The 18,074-nt window shown below is 36.7% G+C and overlaps 1 protein-coding gene across 10 annotated transcripts in view; it reads right to left on the reverse strand.

The window, feature by feature from the left end:
* The window catches only part of LOC6039666 (afadin), a 164,786-nt gene that overhangs the window by 110,792 nt on the left and 35,920 nt on the right, over positions 1-18,074 (reverse strand). The window contains exon 1 of one of the 10 annotated variants that reach the window (XM_038266688.1): positions 17,765-17,931. The exons of the other annotated variants lie outside the window; for them this stretch is intronic. The gene's annotated coding sequence lies outside the window, so the exon portion shown is untranslated. Of the gene's footprint in view, positions 1-17,764; positions 17,932-18,074 lie in introns of those variants that run through there. 10 annotated transcript variants of the gene reach the window in all.

Genomic DNA, 18,074 nt, shown 5'->3' on the forward strand with positions numbered 1-18,074 from the left:
TTGAATATTATGCCCATTTGAAATGTTAGTCTTGATTTAAAAATTTTCAAAATATTTTTTTCGAAGAGATCGGAAAATTTTACGAATGTTTCATGTATTAACATTGAAAATTGAACCATTAATTGCTGAGATATCGTCATTAGAAAATCGTTGGCTGTTTGGGTGAGACTTAGAAAACTTCAATTTTCGTGTTTCTTTTTCTTTAAGCCGCTGTATCTCAACAACCAGAGGTCCAATCTTCGATGTCTCTCAGACAATTTTATAGCAAATTTTCTGAACTTTTCAAAAAAAAAAAATTAGAGATGGTCACTCATGGTCACTATTTTTAAAAATCGAAAAACTGCAAATATTTCGCTGAAATCAAACTTTCGGTGGCTATATCTTGAAAACGGGGCCCTTTATCAAAAAATCTGTAAAGTAATTTTCGATTGCAAATTCAATTTTGCATAAAAATTAGGTCAAAAATTTTATGTATGAAATTTCGATTTTTCCAAAATCACCAGTTTTTCAAAAATCATAACTCGGCGGCAAATTTTGACCATGTTTCTCTATAGCTCAAAAGTTGCGGATTTTGTCCCTAAAACATATCAAAAATCTCGAAAATCAAAAATACGTATTTTGGGAATTTGAGTTTTTGTGAAAAAGTTAATAAAAAATCGGGAAATTTTTTTCCGTGTACTTATTTTTTCTAAATAGTCCTTAACAATACCTACAACTTTGCCGAAGACACCAAATTGATCAAAAATTCCTTCAAAAGTTACAGATTTTCGAATATTTACGTACCATTTTTGTATGAACAGCTGCCAAATTTGTATGGAAATTTATATGGACAAACTAATGATGCAAAATGGCTTCTTTGGTCATAGGGAAGGCCCCCACAAAGTTTGAGCCAAATCAAAAAATACAAATAAAATCCATTTCCGGTTTTGGTAGAGAATTGCTCATAAGAATGGCATATTAGCCTTTGGTTTTTCGCATCGGCAGCCAAATCTAAACACTATTTTAGTGAAATTCAAGTTTCAGAAGATGCGTTGGAACATCATCTACACAGAAAAAAAATAATGGTAATATTACATCTGGGGAGGGGTACATCTTTTATGTCAGAAAAAAGGTGTTATTTTACCTCTGGAAATGTGTAATTTTACCACTTTTCTGGTGTAATGTCACTATTTCAATCTAAATTGAGGTAAAATTACATCATAAAAGAGGTAATATTCAACCTTCAAAAATTACAGCTTCCAAATTTACATTATTTTTTTCTGTGTACCACCTGGTGCTAATATCTCATTTTTGCCAAAAGTGGATATAAGCCGTTTTTTCAATGGTGGGCAGTTAAGTGATATCGATGTACTTTTTGGAAGCCGGATCTAAAAAATAGATGAAACTTGTGTACAGCCATTGTTGTGAGGAAGGCTCCAACCACATAGGTGGATTAAGTTAGTTTTTATTAAATATTTCAGGATTGAATTCGAATTATGGGCATCTGTAAAGGTCAAAGGTATTGAAAACTACACAAAATGACGCCCTTAATTCAATAAAGCCCAAAAAGCAACAAGATAGCACAACTATGACGACTTAGACGTAGCTATAAAACAATCTGGACATAAGCTTTCATGTCATGTCAATAGATTCCATGGACCGTAAAAGCCGTTTTGCTGGGCCGTCCACCACCAAGAGCATTGAAGTTGAACTTTTGAAGCAGGACTCATCTGATTTATATTACTCGTTGGATTCATTGTGGGTCTCGTGGGGCAGGGGTAGCGGCTCCGGCTGCCGATCCCGATGATGCTATGAGACGCGGGTTCGATTCCCGCCTTATCCACTGAGCTTCTATCGGATGGTGAAGTAAAACGTCGGTTCCGGTTTCTCCTGTCTCGTCAGAGACGCTGGAGCAGAAATCCCACGTTAGAGGAAGGCCATGCCCCGGGGGGCGTAGTGCCAATAGTTTCGTTTTGGATTCATTGATGCCGTTTAATCCAGATTAAGTGTTTTTTGTTCAGTGATGTTTGCAGTGATAACGCGATTTACTGATTGCCAGCCAATCCAATCCCGGGCAGGTGGGAATAACAAAACGGAGGTCATTTCAATAACAAGTCCTGTTAAAATATCTGATTTTGTTATCAGGAAGTCATGATCATCGGTAATGAGAAGAAAAAATAAAAACATCCTCAACACTTTGTCTAAAACAGGGGTGACCAAAGTATGGCCCGCGGGCCAAACGTGGCCCGCGCGGTGATATTTTATGGCCCGCGGGCCCATTTTGAATGATCATGTAAAATGGCCCGTTGACCACTTGTAATGTTATTTTTTACTTTTTCAAAGTTAAGGTTTATATTAAACTTTTATATGCGCTAATCTTTTTTATTTTTTGTTAATAAAAAATGTTTATGATTTTTTAATATTTTGATCCCCACTTTAGGATACAAAAAAATTGTTCATAATATTTAATAATTAAAACAATTTCACAGGTTTCAATGTGAGTGAAACTAGTAAATATTGTCAAAACTTCCATCAAACATTTTTAAAAATATATAAAAAAAGATCAAGTTTGACTTTGGTAGAATTCTGGAATATTTGCCAAAATATAAGTTTTCTTTATTAATTTGCAAGTCATAATAACCCTTTTATGAACTGACTCTGAAACATACATTGCACTTCCTTCAGGATTTGAACTCATTACAGTTAGATAACGCATCTGATTGACTACCAACTGATTCAGGCAGACAAGTTGTGGAAATCTGAGGATCAAGTTTGTTGCAAATATTTTTCAAAACTTTCGTCGATGAATATCAACCCACCCCTCTTCCATTTTTAATAAATTGGCTCGAAAACAAGGAGCAAAAATATATTTCCTAAAAACTTTAAAACTTAAAAAAAACTTAATTTAGGTGCAATCAGCTGAAATTAAATAAATATGCATTCCTTTGCATTTAGAATCATTTGGACATGTTTAGGTTTATGAAAAATATTATAATTTCTTGTTTATTGATAGTTAGTGACGCGCATTCCCCGATAGAAGTGTTTTCCAGATATGTTTTGCTGTTTTAAAACGCATTCCATGCATTTTTGTTTTTGCAGCATGTGTTGTTTGTTTTTATTTACACGTAGCTTTTTCGCTACGTTTCATTTCCACCGTTCCTTCGAGTTGGCAATTTGACAACAAGTCAATGAAAGCTTCTGCTCTGTTTGCTGAGAGTGAGCTTTTGTGCAGTGGTGTCAGATTGATTTAGTGAGTTCATTTTGCTTGAAAAGGTGAAATCGGTGAGTTAGCAGTCCTACAGAGTGAAGTTTGATGAATGTGCGACATGCTCCATTCAGGCTTTTTGAGTGTATTAAAAATTATATTAAGGAAGAACCGATGCAGTTTGGAAAAATATAGTGATAAAGAAGAAGAAAAGAAAGTTTCGCACTACCAGGGGTAATGAAAATAGGTGAAGCTTTTTTGGTATACGTTGGTTCAAGTTTGATGCTACGGTGCATCAGTGCTTTTGCATTGGTGCAAGGAGGAGCACCCGAGAGCTGTAAGCGGCGGTGCTGGCGCGGTTCCGGTCGACGGGAGCATGACTTGCTGAGGTTGGAGAGAGAAGTTTTTGCTCTCTCGAGCGAGCTTTGCAGCGTGTTCGTGGATGCCAAATCATTGATGTGGAAATCTGCATCAATGAGGAAAAAGTCTGCAAATGCCTTGGAAGCCGTCTTTGCAGACTCAGCTGTATTAACATTATTCCTGGTGAGTTTGTTCCATTTAAAGCTCAGTGTGTGTGGATGTGAATGACTGTATGTGTGTATGGAAGTGTGAGAAAAGAGAGCAAAATGGAACTGTTGTGGTTATCTAAATCCTAATGCTAATGTTCTTCTTCATCATTTTCTTCTTTTCTTATTACTATAAACTTTTAATTGTATTCTATACTAATACGAAGTTAGGGGGTGTTCTTTTATTACGTAACGCAATAACGGGGGTAGTGGGGTGTCAGTGTCTGCTACGAAAATTGGGTAGGGGAGAGTGACGAAAAATGCTGTTACGTAACGCAAAATTTTCATATAAGTACTCATAAAAATTTGCAAAAGACCTTTCGTTACGCGTTACAGGGGGGGTAGGGGGGATCGCTCATCTGTTACGATTTGTTACGAAGGGGGGGAGGGGGGGTCAAAAATACTAAATTTTGCGCTACGCCATAAAAGAACCCCGTCATGCTTGCTCATACTTGGCTAAGGGAGCGTTCTTTTATTACGTAACGCAGTTGGGGGAGAGGGGGGTCGGAGGTCGTGTTACGCTCCATACAAAATTTTTAAAATTTGTATGGAAATTTTGTTACGAGGGGGGAGTCTAAAAAAAACGATGTTTTGCGTTACGTAATAAAAGAACGCTCCCTAATCATCCCAATTTATTACATCACTCTTTAATTTCTATTTAACAATAATTTCTCCGTTAAAAAAAAAAATCTTCTTTTCTTTTGATTATAATTTTTCACAAAGTTGTTTTTTTTTTAAGAAACTATCTCGTGTAGAATCGAGTCTTTAATGCTCTTTTATTTTCTTAATTTTCTTTCTCTATCAAATCTTTACCTTTGCCTACTGCCGGTTCGCGTCGCGTCCGTCGCGCTTAATTTTCGTCGTCGTCGACTTGTTTGTTGTCTCCCCTTATATGTGCGTGCATTTTTATTTTCATTTTTTGAGTGTTCCTTCCGGGCGGTTTGCGTGATTTGACAATTGATTTTGTGCATTCTGCCGGTTTCGCCGTGACCGTCGGGTTTGTAGAATTTAAAGTTTATTACAGATGAAATTCGTTAAATACAGACATCTCGTCATCGCCGCGTTTTTGATTAACGATCGAGCGTTAAATAAAAGCTTTTTTTGGTATTATAGCCTTTGTTTTCAATTATCTCTTCACGATTTCGCGATTTCAATAGATTCCCTTCCGTTATGTAGCATTTATGTCGCATCGCAGATTGTCACGATCGTACGCTTTACGTTTAATTAAATAATCAAGTATGTAGATCGCTCCAAATCACTCACTGAGATTAATATTTTACCCTCTTTTTACATATCGCTTTGGTTTTATCTTTCCACAGCCGGCTGTCTAAGATCAAACCGTTGATATAAAATTCAACATATAAACGGGAACTGTCTCAACAGCAGCATCCGATTGCTTGCCTTGAGAATAATACATCATCCCTCCAAACAAAACATTCGATTTTGGGTCGCATCATCATCTTCTATGATGAATCCTGACCAAACACCCTATCCTACTAACAAATTTTCAGGTTCCTGGCGCTGGTGGGGTGTAAGCACAGAGTAAATCAGCTGCCCTAGTAGCAACCTGCGCCAACTAACATTCCCGTCCCTTAAACTCGAGGTCTACAAACTGACATGGCGGGCGCCGTTGGTGGCCAATGACTGTTACCTATTCGCAACTGATCTAGCTTTGGCAATCATGGTGTTTTATCTTTTCAGCGCATTCATACATGCTGTTGATAAGGGAAACACCACTAGATCGTCGAAGCCTATAATCAGTAGTGCTGAAAGGATATTACGGTTCTGTTCAGCAACGGAGGGGCAACCATGGGTGATCTCTCATGCTCATGCTCAATATTATAATTTCTTGTTTATTTTCGTTGAAATATATAAATGTTTTTTTCTGTTAAATGTTTTTTTGTCGATTTTTTTTTGAAAATAATGATTGCAGTTTAACCATACGGAAGCTTACATTTTTTTCATTGAAGTGTTGAAATTCTGGCTCTCAACGATTTTTCATAAGCCACACTAAACTTATAAATAAAATTACACCTTTAGATAAATTATTCAACATTTTATGTCACCATTTTCGAAACAAAACTTTTTTTTTGAAAACACAAGTACATTCAGCTAAAAACTTTTTTTCAAATTGCCTTGCCTACCTAAAACAATAAAATCAACAATACCGATAGGAAACCGTTAGTTTGTATTGTCTATTATTTTGAATTGACATTTTTTTAAATAACTAAAATTTAATCTTTTAAATCAAAGTAACGTAATTAAATTTTTTAATAACCTTTTTTTGTAAATTTGGCCCGCAACCTCATTTGAGCTTCAAATTTGGCCCGGCCTCCAAAAACTTTGAGCACCCCTGGTCTAAAACTTGTTATTGAACAGATTGAGATCTGTAAGTAAGACAACAACAACTCAAAGTATGGAATATGGAAAGTTTTAAAAAACAATCTGAGTCATAACCAAAATTGTTAATATTTTTTATTGTTGAATTTTACTTGAACTATGGGAAAATTTTGAACAATTTTCCATAACCCAACCTGGAATAATCTTTTAATTATTGGTATGACAATTTTGGATATTTTGCCTGGTCTCTGTTAAATTTTACATCTATTCAAATCTTGAACAAAATTTGCAAGCCGTCAGCCAATGTTTAGTGATTTTATTCAGCATTTTAATATATGTATGTAATATTTCATTCGAACCAAGCAATAACATCAAAATTTCATAATAAGCTAACAATAAAAAATCAATATCAAAATCAGTTATTAACTAGCGCAAAAAACATATCACGCCAATACCGAATTGAGTTATCGGGAAGTTTAAACCTCCTGACAGTAACAGAACATGAAGTTTTCCAGTTATTTCCACCTGCTCGGGATCAGATCGAAATCCTACTATGAACTCATTTAGCAAAACTGACAAACAAATCGAGACGGGTGTTATCCAAACTAATTTACCACCAATCGATCATTGAATCTGTAAACGAAAGCAAGATTTCTTGTTGACTGTGGTGCGAGCTGTTTGACAACCGATATCTAATCAAAGCTGATGAATTCTGGAAATCGAACAGCTCGTGGCAGTCGAGTTGAAACCTAGCCCAGGTCTGTTCAATCGGTACTGCAAAAATTTTGGGAATGCTTGGGTGGCAACCATTTGCATGACGGAGAGGTAGCGATTGAAAAAAAAAAATGTGGTGGAAGTACACTACGGCTATAAAATGAAACTGACCTACCAGGAGTTGATTTGATAATTCAAGAGAAACGTATCAAAGTACAAGTCTGCATTGAGCTTTCAGGTACTAGATTCCTCTTACTGAATGTTCGGCTAGAATATTGAAATACCTATCCTATACACTCGTCGATGAGATGTCTAGTTAAATTTTAATTAATAAAATAATAATCCAAACAAACATCGTTGTCTTAAAGTGAAAAATATAATTTACATATAACATACACATTTTCAAAAGCAAAATTTTACTCAGCTCTTTGGTTTCTCAGGTCATTATATGCACCATAGTGTGAGCACTCGCACTATCAAATGCCACATGAACACCCAAACCAAGACAAAAATGCACCACCCCATAACTGTGCGGTAAATGCCAATGCCATACGATGCAATCCGTGCGAATGAAGACCGGGGGCAGCCACTTCTGGTTGCACCAGTGTAGGATGTGTGTCAAAATGGGGGTATTGCTACTGGGGAAAATTGAACAGATTGAAACCTCTGAACTGAACTGAGCCGTCGGAGGATTCGTTTGCTACAATTTAAATGCAAATTGGGATGTAACCTAAATGTGAATTCAGTAAAAAATGCATGATGCGGTGCCAAATCTAAACTAGGGAAAAATCTCGTATCTCAGGCAGTTCATGGTTAAATTCCTATTTTTATGCAATTTGTAGCTTTTTACCTGTATATTCAACATTTCTTTTGCAAAACTTTAAAGAATAGGATAAACACTTGCTATTATCTTATTTATTACCTGATTTCAATGAAAAAAAAAATAATAATCGAAAATCATTTGAAAAAATCGATGGTCAATGTGCAGTTGGGTGCTCTTAGGTACCCGATGAAAAAACATGATGAATGTGGTCATGTAAGAGTTAAATCAACAAAACTCCATGTATTCAACAAAAGCTAACTTTCCCAGCACCCTCCGGGTTTTTAAAAGTTACTTGTTGTCTCGGAATTAAAATAGTTCCAGCTGTGAAATTGCATAACCGTTCTTTTCAAATGTTGCTCCAAAAACTAACTTGCAGATTTTCGTTAAGCTTCATGATAATATCTGTTCACCTGATTGGCACAACCTAGTCGCATGAGTGATTTGCTCCATACCATAATCAATGAACCGCAGAGTGTCGTCCTATCGCTCTGTCCAGATACCACTACCCTTTTACGCACGATAGCGGTACAGAATCAATGCACCGTAACGAGATAGAGCAGATATTGCGTTCGAATTAGTTTAACGCGCAGCAACACATCGACGCCCGTGTACTCCTCTTTATTAGGGGGTTACATACAAGTAGAAAATCTCAAAATTTTATATGACAGACATGACAGACGAAACAACATGATTAAAAAAAAGTTGTCCGATCTGGCTCAAAATTCAAGTAAGGGTTTCTTGGCCAAAATTATTAGACCCGTATTTTTTGTTTTGTTTGGCCGTTCAGGTGACCTATGCCGTGTTAGGGTAGTCCGAAAAATTGTCATTTTTGTCTACAATTTTCAAAAAATCACAACTTCGCGCCATTTCGACCGATTTTGGCTCTCCCGGACGCAAATCAACGCTATCGTGCCGTTTGCCGAACTTACATTAATTTCAGGATTTTTTGTCACGATAATACGTGGTTATCCCACATATTCGGAACACCCACAAATTCGGAACACTTTTGTGATAAATTGTCAATAGCACGCCAAATGCAGCTTTTCTCTCGACCCTACTATTTTTAGGACCTTTATTTGGACATTCTCTTGCTATTTCACTTGTAAAAGTAGTACTTTTTAAACAAAAAACTTAATTTCAAGACTATTTTACCCATAGCATTAAAACGGAATCGACGTAACACCTTATAATGTGGCCCTCTTAAACCTTGCGGTTTCGTCACCGGATCCACAGGCGTGTATCGTTCTTTTTGCGACAAGACTCCGCCTCCCGGGTCTCCTAAGTGTGAAGGTATGGGCACGGGGAGAGGGCACCGAATACCTATATTTACAATTAGAATTTTTTGCGTCCGCCCCGGGTTTCGAACCGGCGACCTCTGGATTGTGAGTCCAGTGCGCGGTCCGATTGATCCACACAGGCAGACACTGCCTCCAAATGGCCTGTTCCATGATTGTGGGATGTTATTGTGACTCCCACAATTGTGGAACACCTGAATTTAACTGATATTTTCACAAAACAAGTTATCAGCCCATGGATAAAACATCACTAAGCTTGAGTTTCACTGGTTTCAGTGTGTGAAGTCATTTTTTTGTTACAAATATGTACTAATGGAGAGATCCAAAGTTTGTTAACATCCGTAAGAAAAAAGTGTTCCGAATTTGTGGATTTCAAGGGTCAAAGTTTTTCTTCAAAAACTTGATATAAAAGTTAAAATTTGCAGATGTTCGATACAGCATTCGAAACATCGCAAGAAAAGCTTTCAAATGAAGGTAAAAGCAAATCATTAAGTTCAATTATCGATTTGCTATGATTTTTTGAACATTGGCTGATCTATAAACTGTTCCGAATATGAGGGATGGCTGTACGACAAGATGAAGATATTTTATGATGAAAGTACAGTCATCCCTCATATTCGGAACAGTTTACAGATCTGCCAATGTTCAACAAATCATAGAAAATCGATAATTGAACATAATTATTGGCCTTTTCCTTCATGTGAAAGCTTTTCTTACGATCTTTGGATCGATGTATAGACCGGCTGTACTTTTTTACGTTTTATATCAAGTTTTGAAAGAAAAACATTGCCCTTGAAAACCACAAATTCGGAACACTTTTTTCTTACGATGTAAACAAACTTTTTTTTCTATCCAGGAGTAAAAATTTTATACAAAAAAATGACATCACACTCTGAAACCAATAAAACTCAAGCTTAGTGATGTTTTAAACATGGTCTGAAAAACTTTTTTGTGAAAATATCAATTAAATTTATGTGTTCCACAATTGTGGGAGGCACAATAACACAATTATGGAACAGGTCCTTCCCACGCCTTGTCTTCAACATCAATCCCTTCCCTACTAACCCCGAGTACGCCGCGGGTAATCGGCTCCCCTCCCACTAACATTTACACACAAGATCCTCTGTAATTATTAAGTCAAATGTAATTACAAAAGCCGACTCGGTCCTAACCAGGTCCCAGTACCGAAAAGGACCTAATAAAAATAATTTTATAAAAAAAAAAATTATGGAACAGGCAATTTGGAGGCAGTGTTTCGCTGCTCTGGATAAAATGAGGTTTTTTGTTCAAAAAGTACCAATTTTAGTAAAGAACTAGCAAGAGAATGTCCAAATGAAGTTCTTAAAAATAGCAGGGACTACAGAAAAAATGCATTTTGCATCCTTTTGACAAATTACCACAAAAATGTTCCGAATTTGTGGGTGTTCCGAATATGTGGGATGACTGTATGTAAAGCTTGAAATTCTGCCATGCGAAAAACGAACTGTCGAAGTTTTTGAGAGTTTTTTCTTGAAACACCGAGTTCATTTACGGGTGCCAGATATCTCGAGATTGGATGTACCAAATTGGCTTAAATTAGGGTTAAGGAGTTTCTACCCTTAATTCATGCACACCATAACTGCCGTTCTACGCATAATTGTCCCATGTTCAAAAAAACGCAGTTGAAATTTTTCGACCGATTTCTGTGTTTCTACGCATAATTGTCCCGTGAGTTCCTATCCACCCTATGTGTCCCTAATCGCCCCAGTTAGTTATATATCACTCTTATTTATGATCTTCTTGCTATACAATACGAAAACACAACATAATGCTTCGTTAAACTAATGATTCCGTGAATGAAAATACTTGGTGGGACAATTATGCGTAGAAGTGTAACGATGGGACAAACAGACTTGGTGTTGTTTTTAATGAGTTTCCGAACAAAGTAAAAGATTTTATGTGTTTTTCTTAAAATATACGACAAACTAAACTTAAAAATGTCATAAAGTCAAAATCGTCCAAAAATGACATGGGACAATTATGCGTAGAACGGCAGATAAATGGTTAAAAAATTCAAACATCAAAAACTAACGATTAATGCTTAAAAATATTTTTATATTGAAAAAAAAAATTAATCGCTATTTTTGATGCAAACGGGCAGTTTGACAAGTCTTCTTCTAATTGTTGAGCCAATTTTGTCAAATCAGTCGACAGCCTCGGTAGTGATGCCAGCAAATAACATCAAATTTGTTTGGTTAATAGTACAAAATGTAGATTTTAATGCCCTGAAAAAAGATTAAAAAAAAGCGCGTTATCGTATCGTATCGTCGTCGGTATTGATCAGCATGATAGGGATCTTTGAAAATTGCGAAGGGGTGATGATTGGTTCCTACTTTTCATCTGTGGTCCACGGAGCAATTTTTGGAGGTCCTGATCAATAATGAAGTGAGTAATTCTCGCTGAAAGTGGACCACTATTTACACAAGGTGCTCAAAAATCAAAAGCAATGTACTTTTCCAATAGCCCCCACCAAGTTATGAAAGAAACCATGTTTGGTTGGTTGAATTTGTCCTCACCTCGGCGCCACGAAGCTAATACATTTTTTTAAATTGGTAATTTTTTGACTTAGGCGCGTTTACAAAATTGCCAATAACTTTGCAAAACTTCAACGAACCCTTGATGTTTAGGGGTGTTTTGGAAAGGAAATGAGCAGAGCTTTCGAATGCACTTGTCAGAAAAATACCGTTCCATACATTTTTTAGCCATAAAACAACAATGTATTTTTAAAAGTCATTTTTGAAGGCCGGCGCCCGCTTTATCGAAAAACTGACAAATCCATTCGAAAGCTGAGACGATTTCACATAAAGGACCAATAAATCTAAGGTGTATGTTCCTCCTATCTTTTTTAATCTTATTTTGATTCTGAGAGCGCAGCGCTCCGTTCGTATTTCGGGCGCCCAAAATGTTGCATTAGCTTGCCCCAATTTAAGGTTTTTTTTTTATGATTTCCATAACTTTGCAAGGAATAGAAAAATCGCCTCCAATCATTTTCACCACATGCAAATAACATTTAGGCGTGGCTCAAATATCACTGTTCACTGTTTACATGAAATTTGATTGCAAATCCGAATTCAGCGACCTAAATAACTATAAGAAACCATACTTTGGGTTCCAAAACATATGCCGCATGTAAATAATAGTTCGTGCTGGTTAATTCTGGAAAATCTGTACACTTTTTTCTCACTAAAACTCAAATATCTTTGCGTTGGAGTATCGAAATTACGTTTTCTCCTCTAGAAAAATGTTCGTGGTGAAATTTCCTACATGCTACATTCATTAGTTTTACTGTAAAAATGTCCACCAAATTGTAAATAAGCATTTAACAACAAAAAAAGTAAACAAAAACAACTTTTCGACATTAAATTGCCTGGCAGAACCCAAAACCTAAAATATTGGTCAATTATCGATAGTGCATCTTGATCCTTGGATAATAAACTATCATTTAAAAAGTGAGCACCTATATTTTTTGACAAAACCTTAAATTGGGGCAAGCTAATGCAACATTTTGGGCGCCCGAAATACGAACGGAGCGCTGCGCTCTCAGAATCAAAATAAGATTAAAAAAGATAGGAGGAACATACACCTTAGATTTATTGGTCCTTTATGTGAAATCGTCTCAGCTTTCGAATGGATTTGTCAGTTTTTCGATAAAGCGGGGCGCCGGCCTTCAAAAATGACTTTTAAAAATACATTGTTGTTTTATGGCTAAAAATGTATGGAACGGTATTTTTCTGACAAGTGCATTCGAAAGCTCTGCTCATTTCCTTTCCAAAACACCCCTAAACATCAAGGGTTCGTTGAAGTTTTGCAAAGTTATTGGCAATTTTGTAAACGCGCCTAAGTCAAAAATTACCAATTTAAAAAAATGTATTAGCTTCGTGGCGCCGAGGTGAGGACAAATTCAACCAACCAAACATGGTTTCTTTCATAACTTGGTGGGGGCTATTGGAAAAGTACATTGCTTTTGATTTTTGAGCACCTTGTGTAAATAGTGGTCCACTTTCAGCGAGAATTACTCAAGTAGCAGCTACGAGTAGACACCAATGCTATGCTATGCTAGGTTTCAAATCGTTTGCTCTAGATTCGTGTTTGAATTTTGAAATTTAGCATAATTTAAGATAAGTTGCAAAATTCCCAACTTCAGTCATGTGCAACAATTTCCACTTGACCCGTGCGGGAAACCGATAATGGGGTAATTCACGCGTTCCAGACTGTCAAAATTCCAAAACGTCATTGTCAATCTTCGGTTCGCTGCTTTTGTTCGTGTTTGATGTTTCGGGCCGAGACTCTGGCCCAACACTTGAAATTTTAGCCGATTTAGATGTGTTTAACCCATTAAGCATGCTGGTACTTCTATCTAGAGAACTTTGTGCAGTTCTGATGATTCCTCGAAGTTGCAATACGCGAAATGTCAACCCAAAAAAATATTAGAGTTTCGAAATAGAAGTACATTTTCCTCCAAAAATTTTATGCGGCTATCCAAAAACCACGAATAGTCATGTTTTGAATTCTGAAATCGCCTTTTATATCTAAAACTCTGAAAAAAAAAATATATATATATGGAATTGTTCATTCTGAGGAATAAGATATAATTCATGTTTCCACGCGATATATGTGAGGTAGCCTGTCCCATTTTGAGGTCATGTCGAGGAATTTCAGGTGCTCACTTCTTAAATGATAGATTATGATGTTAGGAACAATGTTTTCTTAGACAAGAAAAAATAATAAAATACTTTCTCGCACCCCCTAGTCGATTTACTGAAAAAAGTCACTTTTTTGAACAAATTTTCTAAAATCGCTTGGAATCAATACAAAAACTGTTTCGATCAGGTGTGTATTATCTTCAAACGATAGGTTTTTGTCCATAGATTAAGATGCACTATCAATATTGGACCAAAATTTAAGTTTTTGGACTCTCCCAGGCGGATTTGTGTCGAAAAAATCGCATTTTTTCGAAACTTTTTTCAGAAATGTTCATTTAATTTAGGGTAGCCTATTTTTCCCAGTAAAACCAATACATGCAGCTTGTAGGAAATTTCATGGCGAACATTTTTCCCTCTGAGAAAATGCAATTTCGACACTCCAGAGCCGAGATATTTGAGTTTTAGTGAGGAAAAAAGTGCCAATTTTCAAAATTTCTCAGAATTCAGAAGCAAGGCCTACTAATTACACGATGTAGCAAGCATATGTCTCAAAGGTCAAGGTATGCTTTTTGCCTTCCTCACCTTACTAAGGAAAGGCTATAAAATCACTCGAAAAATGAACTTCTTAATTTGATCTCGTAGACCCACCTTCACGTATACCTATCGACTCAGAATCAAATTCTGAGCAAATGTCTGTGTGTGTGTGTGTGTGTGTGTAGGGATGTGGGTCTGTGCACCAAAAAATATGCACTCGATTATCTCAGCACTGGCTTAACCGATTTGGACCGTTTTGGTCTCATTCGATTCGTCTTGGGGTCCCATAAGTCCCTATTGAAAATTATGAAGTTTAGTAAAGTACTTCAAAAGTTATGCTAAAAAACGATTTTGGCGTATGTCCGGAAGATTGTAAAAGGGTGGTTTTTGTAAGAAACCCTGTCATGTTATACATTTTCAGAAAGGTATTAAAAGACCTTTCCAATGAGCCTAAAACATCAAGGATCTGACAATCCTATCAAAAGTTATTAGCACTTAAGTGTTATTTATACACTTTTTGGAGGCCGGATCTCAGATATTTCAATGACAATGATGTCCGGGTCCATCATGCGACCCATCGTTAGTTAGATAATCGAAAGACCTTTCAAATGAGCTTAAAACATCAAGGATCTGACAATCCTATCAAAAGTTATTGACACTTAAGTGTTATTTATACACTTTTTGGAGGCCGGATCTCAGATATTTCAGTAAAAATGATGTCCGGGTCCATCATGCGACCCATCGTTAGTTAGATAATCGAAAGACCTTTCAAATGAGCCTAAAACATCAAGGATCTGACAATCCTATCAAAAGTTATTGGCACTTAAGTGTTATTTATACACTTTTTGGAGGCCGGATCTCAGAAATTTCAGTAAAAATGATGTCCGGGTCTATCAAGCGACCCATCGTTAGTTAGATAATCGAAATACCTTTCAAATGAGCCTAAAACATCAAGGATCTGACAACCCTATTAAAAGTTATTGGCACTTAAGTGTTATTTATACACTTTTTGGAGGCCGGATCTCAGATATTTCAGTAAAAATGATGTCCGGGTCTATCATGCGACCCATCGTTAGTTAGATAATCGAAAGACCTTTCAAATGAGCCTAAAACATCAAGGATCTGACAATCCTATCAAAAGTTATTAGCACTTAAGTGTTATTTATACACTTTTTGGAGGCCGGATCTCAGATATTTCAATGAAAATGATGTCCGGGTCCATCATGCGACCCATCGTTAGTTAGATAATCGAAAGACCTTTCAAATGAGCCTTAAACATCAAGGATCTGACAACCCTATTAAAAGTTATTGGCACTTAAGTGTTATTTATACACTTTTTAGAGGTTTGATTTCAGATATTGTGATAAAAATATTGTCTGAATCTTCCATGCGAACTATCGTTGGATGAGTTTTTTATCAGACCTTGCCGATGAGCCAGAAATATTGATGGTCTGCGAACCATATCAAAAGAAATGAGTAATAAAGTTGATTTGTTAAACATGTTAAGGGGGAATGTTGCTATTTTTACTGAATGTATTGACTTTATGAATATGAGGAAGGCACCAACCACCTAAAGGTGGATTAAGTAACGTTTTTATAGTAATTTTGGCGGCTGAATCCAAATCTGAAATCAAATTTCGTGTAAACAGTGATGTTTTGGAGCTACACCCTTTTGGAATGTTATTTGCGTGTTTAAGAGGCAGTTTTTGTAAATATTACTCGGTTTGTTCTAGAGGTCGTATCGAGGTGCTCCGATTTGGATGAAACTTTCAGCATTTGTTTGTCTATACATGAGATGAACTCATGCGAAATATGAGCCCTCGACGACAAAGGGAAGTGGGGTAAAACGGGCATTGAAGTTTGAGATCCAAAAACATAAAAAATCTTAAAATTGCTCGCATTTTAGTAAAACTTCATCATTTCAAAACACTCTTAGATGCATTCGAAAGGTCTTTAGAAGCACTTCAAAATGAGCCATAGACATCCAGGATTAGTTTAACTTTTCTCATAGCTTTTGCAAATTACTGTTAAAAATGGATTTTTTTAAAACCTCAATATCTTTTTGCAACAGCCTCCAACACCCATACTCTTTTAGTTCAAAAGTTAGGGAATTTCATGGACTATAATCCTACGGTAATAACTTTTGGCCAATCGCAGTTTTTCTCATAGTTTTTCGATTTTTCTATAACAAACATTTTACAACGTTAGTTATTGTCCCTACAGCATCCATAGCGGCACTTTTTAGTCTCAATTTTGTCATATTCGAAATCCTTGGAAACTTCAAACTTCAATGCCCGTTTTACCCCACTTCCCTCATCTCATCTCATCTCATCCAAATCGGAGCACCTCGATACGACCTCTAGAACAAACCGAGTAATATTTACAAAAACTGCCTCTTAAACACGCAAATAACATTCCAAAAGGGTGTAGCTCCAAAACATCACTGTTTACACGAAATTTGATTTCAGATTTGGATTCAGCCGCCAAAATTACTATAAAAAAGCATACCTTGACCTTTGAGACATATGCTTGCTACATCGTGTAATTAGTAGGCCTTGCTTCTGAATTCTGAGAAATTTTGAAAATTGGCACTTTTTTCCTCACTAAAACTCAAATATCTCGGCTCTGGAGTGTCGAAATTGCATTTTCTCAGAGGGAAAAATGTTCGCCATGAAATTTCCTACAAGCTGCATGTATTGGTTTTACTGGGAAAAATAGGCTACCCTAAATTAAATGAACATTTCTGAAAAAAGTTTCGAAAAAATGCGATTTTTTCGACACAAATCCGCCTGGGAGAGTCCAAAAACTTAAATTTTGGTCCAATATTGATAGTGCATCTTAATCTATGGACAAAAACCTATCGTTTGAAGATAATACACACCTGATCGAAACAGTTTTTGTATTGATTCCAAGCGATTTTAGAAAATTTGTTCAAAAAAGTGACTTTTTTCAGTAAATCGACTAGGGGGTGCGAGAAAGTATTTTATTATTTTTTCTTGTCTAAGAAAACATTGTTCCTAACATCATAATCTATCATTTAAGAAGTGAGCACCTGAAATTCCTCGACATGACCTCAAAATGGGACAGGCTAATGTGAGGCCCTTATTATTAATGTGAGGACACGCTGACAACAACTGTAACAGGAACAAGTACGTTGCTAACGAGAAGAATTAGGTCCACCTAATAAGCTTCCTTGTCCCGCCCGTGTGGATCAATCGGGCCGCGCACTGGACTCACAATCCAGAGGTCTCCGGTTCGAATCCCTAAAATTCTTTGTGTAAATATGAGTATTCGGCGCGGTCGCTCCGTGCCATACTTTCATACACTTAGGAGCCCAGGGCGGCGAAGTCCTTGTAAATAAAAAGGAAGACACTAGTGGTTGGTACTAGCAATGGTGGCCGACAGCTATAAAGCCAACTTCGTAATAAGCTTCCTTCATCTAACAAAGCACCAGTAAGTATTCGGTAGCAAGCTGAGAGTCATAATTAGATTCTAATTATCATGTCCACTTCACACAATTATGAGTGTAGCATTGATTCAATTGGTAGTGGTGGGTTGAGACTGGCTTACATTGCGTGGGAGTCAGCATTCATGAAATGCCGCCATTCATCATTATTTCTACTTACTGACATTAATGCTATTCAGTCAGGACCGTTCCAGTGAATCGTCTAAGCAGGAACGACGAACGTTCGAGTGATATTGCTTCAGGTACCGGTATCCACACCACCAACATCAAGCTGACCTTGACATTAGAGTGCATGTTTTTTTTACACGTGATGCATGAGTGTCTAACTGGATAAAAACAATTGCCTCCTCTGGCTGGAATTACCTGCAACAAACAAGAAGAAACGAAAGGCAATATTAGTTCACTTGATCTATGCAAATTGAAGCTATAAATATAATCATCTGGATTGCATTCCCGGGGCCGCACCGGCT

Source organism: Culex quinquefasciatus, chromosome 1 (genome assembly GCF_015732765.1).
Source record: "Culex quinquefasciatus strain JHB chromosome 1, VPISU_Cqui_1.0_pri_paternal, whole genome shotgun sequence".
In the NCBI taxonomy this organism is placed as follows: domain Eukaryota; kingdom Metazoa; phylum Arthropoda; class Insecta; order Diptera; family Culicidae; genus Culex; species Culex quinquefasciatus.